Source organism: Sphaerodactylus townsendi, linkage group LG01 (assembly GCF_021028975.2).
Source record: "Sphaerodactylus townsendi isolate TG3544 linkage group LG01, MPM_Stown_v2.3, whole genome shotgun sequence".
Lineage (NCBI taxonomy): Eukaryota > Metazoa > Chordata > Lepidosauria > Squamata > Sphaerodactylidae > Sphaerodactylus > Sphaerodactylus townsendi.
Genome location: NC_059425.1, coordinates 380,423 through 390,434, shown reverse-complemented (window position 1 = coordinate 390,434; position 10,012 = coordinate 380,423). Strand labels below are relative to the sequence as shown.

Below are 10,012 nucleotides of genomic sequence, written 5' to 3'. Positions count from 1 at the left end.
GTGACATAACAGCCAGACATGGCCATTGTCCCATGGAAATTTTTAAAAATTGGTTCCTCTAAAATAATTGGTGGTGCAGTGGATGGTCCTGCAACCACACTAGTTTCTACAAAATAAAAAATAAAAACAATGGTCCTTTGTGCACAAGTCATTGAAATGTTAGCAAAAACAATCCTGCTATTTGCCTGCACACTCTCTCTCAAAACAATTCCTGGAAGAACAAGTGAAAGAAGGTGTAACAGACTGTTAACAGACTTCCCTCTGTGATACACCTCTGAAGATGCCAGCCACAGATGCAGGCGAAATGTTAGGAAAAAGATCCACCAGACCACGGCCACACAGACCAGAAAGCCCGTGGAATCCGGCAGTGAAAGCCTTTGACAATACATAAAGTGAAAGAACGTTTGGTGGAATGGATGCAAAACTTCCAAGAAGAAATGTCCTTTCAATAATGGGAATTCTTATGAATGAAAAATATTAAATTCACAACTTGCCAAACGCTGAGAGATTACTGATGTTTTATAGATGGGACAACTCTCCAAAAGATGTTGCAAAGATGAATACAAATCTTAAAGGAACCTGTTGGAAATGTCAAGAACAAAATGGATTTTTTAAACACATATCATGGACTTATAAAAAAGTAGGAAAAAATCTGTAAAAGAATGCATGTAGAAATAAAAAAAATTGAAAATGAAATTTCAAATGGATGGAAAGGTTATATTATTGGGAGTTCCACCAAAGAACTTAACAGTAAAATTATATATTACAAGAATTATCCCTGTATCTGTTAACAGCAGCCAGAGTGATACTAGCATATAGGTGGAAATATATGTGTCCTGATCCAAAAATGTGGGAAGATAAGATAAGAGAACAAGCAAAGCTCGCCAGCCTTGTGCACAGATGACCAAAACAGGAGTTTTATGAGAAGTGGATGTTAAATTTTATGTATTGTGCTGATATGTCTTAAAGATGTCTTTATAAGTTAAAAAAGGAACTGGCAAATTAAAATTTATGGAGTACAGTGCTTTATATGAACAATGATGGCAAAATATTTTAGTAATAGGACAGGTATAACTTAGGGCATTTTATTATTTGCTGGTGTAGGTATTATAGTTGTACAATTATTAGTAGGTATCCTTAAAAGAAAGTTCATAATAATAATATTTTTAAAGAATAACATTATTTTAATTGATGATTGATAATGAAGGCTTTTTCAAATTCAAAATGTAAAAAATATCAAGATCCATTTCATATCTAGATGTAAACAGCTATTTTTTATCGGTAAGGGGCTATCTATTTACTTTTTATACTTTGTTAACTGTTTGAAAATAAAATTAATTAAAAGGTTATTTTAAAAATCATCTCTGTTCTGTTTTGGAGGATACTATTTAAAGCTGCTTTCTGCACTTCGTAGAGCCCCCAAGAGTTTTCCCGATCAGTTGGGTCATCAAGAACTAAATGTGACTTGGATGGTGTTCAAATGATATAATATGTACATAGGTTAATGGATATTCCTCCTGCTCATTGCATCATCGTTTGTCACACAGTTTGAAATTTGCAATTTAATGGGCAATCGCAGCGTGTTTCCCAAACCATTAGGGACAGTTACTTATTGACAAGTCCCCCAGGCTTGTGCATTTCACAATTATTTCAACCCTATAAATATGCTTGGAGTCTTCCACTTCGTCCTCCACAGCATCTCTGGCCTGACAACTTCAAGAGTTATTGAGTTTCTTCCTTCCTTCAAAGCTCAGCCTCAGACAGTCATCCACCATGAGAGCCCTTTATCTTCTCGCTGCTGTTACCATCCTCATCTTCCATTTTTCCCCAGGTAAGATGAAAAAGAATCGGGCTTGAAAGAACACCTCCCCACAAAAGAAATACTAATATATGTGAAAGTTAGATAAAACTAGCAAGAAATAGAGAGAATAATATTTTTTTTACAACAGAGTAGCCATGTTGGTCAGTCCTAAAATCTATTTAGTCCTGCATTGGGTTCCCAACAGTGGCCAGTCAGATGCTACGGGGAAACCCACTGGAAACAGCTCTCAATTGCAGATTTCTCCCGAGCATCGGACAAGCAGGAGCACTGTGGCTCTGAGTCTGAACTTAGAGATCCTAATCAACTGTTTATCCTACTTACAGGTGCCAACCCTTTTTAAAAAATGATCTAAGATTATGGTTATTGCCACATCTTGTGGCAGTAAGTGCTATGAGTCAAGTACACAGTGAAGTAGTACTTAATTTTATCTGTCTTGAATCTATTTCCAATCAGTTTTGTAGGGTACCTCTGAGTTCTAGCATTATGAAGATGGGGAGAAGTTTCTACCTATCCAGAAATCTCAGCCTTTAAAAGTGTTCAGTGAAGAGGCAGTGGAAGAGGAAATTATTTATATATTTGGACTTCCCTCCAAAGAACTCAGGGCAGTATGCATCATACTGTTGTTTATTCCAGATATACTATGTCTTAATTCAGATATGAATGGGAAAAACCCCTAGAGAATCCTCTCGTTCAAACTTTTAAGTTAGTTTGATGGAAAAGGAAATGTCCTGGTTTTGCTTGACACTAGGTCAGAAACTTTCCTGTATGAATTAGTGATCTTGGTATCGAAATTTGAGAGAAAAATATAGAACAAAGTAGGTCCTGGATTGTTGCAATGGCATTTTTAAAGGAATGCCTTGAAAGGAAGCAATTTGGTATGTAATGATTGTATTTACTTCATTTATAATCCACTTTTCTCACTGAGTCTCAAAGCAGATTATAAATTTTTAAAAACAGTTCAATCCAATGACAATATCCTTCAATAAACTATACAGTAGAATTAGGATTACAGAACTGGAAGACAGTAAAAAAATAACAGTGATGTCACAAACAAAACTGTCTAGGCATGATATGCCATAATGCAAAAAGTGGGTGTATTCCCTTGGTTTGCCACTGCTGATTTATTGCTTTCTGTGGATGAATGCCAGGAAACTTATGCTGCACTTTCTTTCTTTAGGTTATGCTCAAAACCCTTTCAGAGACCAGATTATGGCATGCAAATTTGACCTTGGTGGTTATTGTTCATCAGTTGAGTGTCCTGCACATGCCCCCCGAATGGGATCTTGCCTAGGAGGAAACTGCTGTCAAAGGTTAGTAGTGTGTCTTGCATAGTTTCAAACATTTTTCCAGTTCTGTTGTGCTCCCACATAACACCACTGAAAACAAAGCCACCAATGGTCTTAGCACGGCAAATCCATGTGGTGCAGCTGCACGCGGTAAACTGATCCCTGGGGGAAAGCCGACAGGAGCTGAGGTGACTTCGGTTCGGAATGCAGTATCTATGGGGATGCAGACAGAGAGGGAGGTTTTTCTAAATCGACCACATACAAGTGAGGAACATAGCAATGTGCATGTGACAAGGGATAGTGTCTGCAAAAGACTTGAGGGTAAAGCACATAAATCCCAGGTTAAGGACAGAGACAGGGTATACAGGTGTCTCTATGCTAATAGTAGAAGCATTTGACCTAAAATGGGGAGCTAGAGTACAGAGCTCTTGAAGGAGGATCTTTGATATAGTGGGTAATACAGAGACATGGTGGAATGAGGAGAACCAGTGGGATGTCAGGTTATACCAGGCTACAGGCTCTTATAGGAAGGATAGGACAGCTGGGGTGAGCTGCCCTTACATCAAAGAGCATAGTATCACATAAAATAGACAATGCAGTGGGGAGCTGGTTCTGCTACAGAATCACTGTGGATATCATCAATACCAGGTGGTGTGAAGGATAGTTTAATATTAGGGAATATACAGATCGGTCTCCCCAGACCAAAGTGCACGATAAGAGATTCTGAGATGGAAAAAAAGAAACAGAGAGGCCAACAAAAACAAAATGTGGTGGTAATGTCGGGTGATTTTAACTATCCCCATATAAACTGGAAAAAATGTATGTTCAGGTCATAGTAAGGGAGAGAGCATTCCTGGATACGCTAAATGACTGTGGTTTAGAGCAGAGATGGCGTTGTGGAACCAACCAGGGGAGAGGTGATCCCAGATCAATTCTATGTGGGACCCAGACCCGGTGCAGTGGAAGTCAGTGTTGTTGAGTCAATAGGGAACAGCCACCACAATGCTGTCAGATTCAGTATCTCAGCAGCATGCTTGAACAAGTGGCAACTACTACTGTAGTTACATCTCGCCTTCAGAAAGCGGTAGAAATTTCTCAAGCGATGAAAGGTGATAGTGCTTGAGGAAGCTGAAAGGAAAATCAAAGAGAGTCAAATCTGTCCAGGATGCTTGGAGGTTATTATTTAAAATACAGTAATAAAAAAGCTCAGCTGAGATGTGTTTCCCACAGGTTAGAAAAAGGCAGCACCCAGTCCAAAAGAAGAAAGCCACCATATGGTTAACAAGAGAGGTTGAGGAAATTATCAGGAACAAAGAAAAATGTCTTTTAGACAATGGTGGAAGTCCAGTTTGACTAGATGAAGAAGAATATGAGAGGAACACAAATGGTGTGGCAAAAGAGATAGCAAGTTAGCATGTGGCGGGAGGCAAAAAAAGCATTATGAGGAATCCATGGCTGCAATCATCAAGACCAGCAACAAACAGCGCTCCTTCAAGTACGCCGCCAAAAGCAAGGAAGCCAGCAAGGGAAATGGTAGGCCCGTTAGGATGACAAAGGAACAAAGGGTGTGCTAAAAATATTTGGCAGGGAGATTTGCAGAGAAGCTGACCGACTCTTGCATCTGTCTTCTACCCAAGAGGGAGGTGAACATTCCTGCACCTGAACTTCAAGCTTCTTAGGAGGAGGTGAATCTGGGCTGAACTAGCAAAGATAGTGGTAGATGTAAGGAAAGAAGTTCTGGCAATGCCATTGATAAATCCAAATGTTACCGAAATCCCTGGCCCAGATTACCCAATTCACCAAGAGTTCTTAAAAGAGCTCAAGCATGAAATTGCAGATCTTCTCTACTTTAATATGCAGTAACTTATCCCTGAAATCCAGGCTCCATCCCTGAAGCAAGACTGGAAGATGGCCAATGTCAGCTACCAAATCTTTAAGAAAGGATCTAGGGAGACCCGGAAATTACAGGCCAGTCAGTTTGACATCTGTTCCTGGTAAATTAGTAGAATCTATCATTAAAGATAAAATTATAAAACATGTAGAAAAGCAAGACCTGCTGAGCAAGAGTCAGCATGGCTTTTGCAGAGGCAAATCCTGTCTTACAAACTTACTAAGAGTATGCCTTTTTTTTGAGGGTGTAAACAGGCATGTGGACAGGGGTGAACCGGTTGACATTGTCTACTTGGATTTCCAAAAGGCTTTTGACAAAACCTCACCAACAGAGACTGTTGAGAAAAGAGTCAGCAATGAGAAGGAATAAGAGGGAAGTCCTCCTATGGATTAAAACTGGTTGAGAAACAGGGAAACAAAAGAGTGGGTGTAAATGGGAAGTTCTCAAGAATGGAGAGATAGTCGGGGAGTGGTGGTCCCCCCAAGGATCCGCTTTTGGGACCAGTGCTCTTTAACCTATTCATAAATGACCTGGAAGTAGGGGGGGGTGGGTAGCTGCAGGCCAAGTTTGCAGATGATACCAAATTATGTAGGGTGGTGAGAACCACAGCGAATTTCTTGAAGAGCTCCAAAGCGGACCTTGATACAAATTAGGTGAGTGGGCTCAGAAATGGCAAATGTATATGTAGTTCAATGTAGCAAAAAATGCAAAGTGATGCACATAGGGGCAAAAAATCCAAAGCTTCACATACTGCGCTACAGGGGTCGAAGTGCGCTATCAGTCACAGACCAGGGAAAGGGATTTAGCGTCTTAGTTGATAGTTCCATGGGAATGTCAACTCAATGCATGGCAGCTGTGAAAAGGCAAACTCTATGCTGGGGATAATTAGGAAAGGAATTGATAATAAAAACTGCAAGATGTCATGCCCTTATATAAAAGCAGTGGTGCTGCACCGCGACTTGGAGTACTGTGTCCAGTTCTGGTCACGCGCATCTCAAAAAAAGCGATATTGAGGAGATAGAAAAAGTGCAGAGAAGGGCAACAAGGATGATTGAGGGACTGGAGCACCTTCCCTATGAGGAGAGGCTGCAGCGTTTGGGACTCTTTCGTTTGGCGAGGAGGCGGCTGAGGGGGGATATGATTGAAGTCTACAAAATTATGCATGGGGTAGAAAATGTTGACAGAGAGAAATTTTTCTCTCTTTCTCACAATACTAGAACCAGGGGGCATTCATTGAAAATGCTGGGGGGAAGAATTAGGACTAATAAAAGGAAACACTTCTTCACGCAACATGTGATTGGTGTTTGGAATATGCTGCCACATATGGCCTGGCTGAGAACTGTCAGATACTGGCTACGTATCCACTATCTGCAGGATCACTCCAGTTTGTTACACTCCTTACATGCTTTTTCGACTATGCAAAATTCTAGGTGGCACGAAACTTAGTTGAGGGAAAAAATCAACACTCTTGGCTTTTCATTGGAGTCGTCCTAGTCCCTCTTTCCCTCATCAGAAGCATATTGGCAGCTGCTTCGAAAACTAAGCTATTAGAACAAGAGTATCGGGATATGATAACAGCTGCTTGAGGAAAAACTTGTGTTCCCCCCCCTGACCCCTGCTTATTCCAATTGAACAAGAGGACACATGGCCAATTATTTTACAGTGGATCACCAACCCTAAATTAAGAAGAGCTTTAACACTGGCCAAGAGATTCCAATCTAATGCCTTCTATGCTGCTGCTCTATGGCAGATATCAACAAATTGATAAACAGAGGGAGAGCTATGTCCATGCAATATGGGTCAGGTGGAGACCACTCGGATCATACCCTCTTTCATTGTGTGTATTTGGTAAAATCAGAATGTCACAATCTGCATCTCCTATCCCATTTCTGTATAACGAAATCTAACTGATGCTCTTAAGATACCTATGCTTTTGAACAACATGGATCCCACAGTGTGTGAGAGAATGTAGCAAAAATTTCTGCTAACAATAATGAGACGTAAGATCTGTAGATGAATACCAACCAATGTCTATGTATTATGACCACATATAGCCAGCAGTAATTTTGCTAGCTTCTGTCAGTATCCGATGACGTTTAAGTGAGTTAACTTAGCTGAAGGAATGTCCTATAGTTACAGAAGGACCATGTATATATTTTAGTATTTAGTATTTTAGTACCAGTGTCTATAATTGTGAGCAATAATGGGCAAATTTTGTATGCTGATTTTGTATGTTTATTTTATGCCAATAAAGGCTTGTGACTAGAATATGCTGCCACAGGAGGTGGTGATGGCCACTAACCTGGATAGCTTTAAAAGGGGCTTGGACAGATTTATGGAGGAGAAGTCGATTTATGGCTACCAATCTTGATCCTCCTTGATCTGAGATTGCAAATGCCTTAACAGACCAGGGTGCTTTCGGGAGATAACAACAGCCGCAGAAGGCCATTGCGTTCACATCCTACATGTGAGCTCCCAAAGGCACCTGGTGGGCCACTGCGAGTAGCAGAGAGCTGGACTAGATGGACTTTGGTCTGATCCAGCTGGCTTGTTCTTATGTTCTTATGTTCTTCTTAATGAGCGGATTCGCCCCGCCCCCTTTGGATGGGGCTCAAAGATGGCTTTTGGTTTTCATTGCAACCATTTCTGACATTCTATTTATTAGTCTTTACATTACTGCTCCTTGTACCTCTTACACCCTTAGTGATGGACCAGCAGAAGAGCTTTGCGTCCCTATAGATATGTGAAGGGAAATTGTACTAGGCAGCCTTATGGGGAAGGAGGGATTAAGTTTGGTAGGAATGGTTGATATGGAGCTTCATTCTTTTATTGCTTCTTGCTTTTATGCCCCCAGGGCTGCAGTAATCTGAAAGCTGAACCTGTGCCCTTTATTGCAGTGGGGGATTTTAATTTATTTATTTATTCGGAACATGTTCAGGTTGCCTTTCCAGGACCTTCCCAAGGTGGCTTACAAAATACAAACAATAGAAACAGAACATTAAAACATATTAGTGCTGGTGTAGATTGCAGTGGCAAATGTCATTTGTTAATCTTCAAACTGCCACTGGACTTTTGTTTTATATTGCAGTTATTTACTAGCAGGGGCATTATGTATATGACTTTGACTGGGTCCTTGGGAAGCCCTCTAGCTTTGATATCTGCACCCCCTTTGCCAATTGCTGATGCTGGCTCTGCATATACATATATTAATTCATCATCCGTGAGAGCTGATACAATTTTGCAGGGCCTATAAGACAGAGATATCCCCCCAGGTTTATGGTTGAGGACAGTGATTTAAAAAAATCTAGCTGATATCCCTTTCCTTATCTAACCTCTTAATTTCCCCTTTATGGTTTTCCCTCCTTCACTTAATTAGTTTAGTGGGGGTTTTTTTCCTTTGCTCCTAATTGGTTTTTTCATTTCTTTATGTTTGGGCACTTCTGAGTTTTATATAATAAAGTTTTGACTGATACATAGGTATTTTTTATGGTTATGCCCTGAGTCTGCTCTATAGAGATAGAAAAGGAATGAATGAATAAATGAATGAGAAGACCTTAGGATGGAATTGAATTACCCTTTATAAGGTTGGGGAAAGGATTTCAGCCACCTACCAAATACTGCCTGCAAATGCTGCATTCCCCTGTTGATTTAGACTGTTTTTTCTTTAGCTAAATTCTAAGACAAATGATCAGCATAGGGTGGGGAAAAATTATTCAGGGGTGCATTGGCAGGGAAATCAGCAAGTGCAGGTTGGGTTAGGGATGAGCACTCATCTCCGCTCCCATGCCAATATTGGGAAATATCTGAAACAACATTTATAAGGTGTCTCCTCAACAAACCTGAAGTCAGAGATATTTCTAACAAGTCCTTTGTTTACTTAGTTGTATTGTTTATAAAAAAATGGCCGTGTGTTTATAATATGCTGTTTTCCAAGGTGTTTATGCAGTGAATTTACTGTTAGATGGTAGAGCCCTGCTTGAGGGTAATAGGGGCAGGACATAAGTTTTTTTAAAAAATGAATGAATGATTAGGCGTGCAGTGAGTTGTGCTTGTAACTCTGTTAACTCTGTTAACTTTTAAAATTTTCAGGCCCGTATCTGGTGCGCAGGGATAGGTCCACTCACACAAGAATTAGTCTGCTTTTTCCAGGAGAGACTTCAAAACTATCTTGGCTGATGACCACATAAAGGAAATTTCTACAAGTCCTATCGCACTGGCCTGTGGCTTGATTGCCAGTTCTTTCTCTACCATTATAACTCCACTTTACTTCCCAAATTCTATTACCTGGTGCAGGAGCCAAGACAAGAATATGCATGCTTTCCCACCTCACATGGATGTGTTTTAATGTTACCTAGGTCATTTTTTGTGTGTGCACACTTCTTTGAAGTACCTCACAAAAGGCCAGTTTTCTATTTTATTCATCCGATTAAAAATAAAGTATATGAACCTTGTATCTGTGATCTATCTTATTTTAAATGCAATTCAAAATGGTGGGATCAAAAGGTAAAATACTAAGGTATTACTTGTAGTTAGATAGTTAATTGTCATAAGGCAAATAGCCTCCATTGACACTTAGGCTCATTCCGCACATGCAGAATAATGCACTTTCAAACTGCTTTCAGTGCTCTTTGAAGCTGTGCGGAATAGCAAAATCACTTGCAAACAGTTGTGAAAGTGATTTGAAAACGCATTATTTTGCATGTGCGGAAGGGGCCTTAGAGTCAATTTACATGATACTACATCCAAGTATTCCACATGAACTTTCAGCAGATGGACTAAAGATTCATGCAGAAATTCATATCAATTTCATATCAAAACCATGGCACATCAAGAGAGGTCTTCCTCTCTTCACACTACTTTCCCAACCTGAAATGGTCCCAGATAATCACTATTTACCTACTGGAGAAACTTTAAAATCCTGAACTATATATACCATCAAGTCACAACCAACCTATGGCAACCCCAGCAAGGGGCTTTCAAAGCAAGGGAGAAGCAGAGCTTGTCTGCCATTCA

The 10,012-nt window shown here is 40.1% G+C and overlaps 1 long non-coding RNA gene across 1 annotated transcript; it reads left to right on the top strand.

Annotated features, from left to right (window-relative positions):
- The first annotated feature begins 1,675 nt into the window (after positions 1-1,675).
- Positions 1,676-9,450, top strand: LOC125438968. Its single transcript, XR_007245446.1, has 3 exons — positions 1,676-1,831; positions 3,000-3,132; positions 9,089-9,450. It is a non-coding gene; the product is annotated as an uncharacterized LOC125438968 (long non-coding RNA).
- The last annotated feature ends 562 nt before the right edge of the window (positions 9,451-10,012 follow it).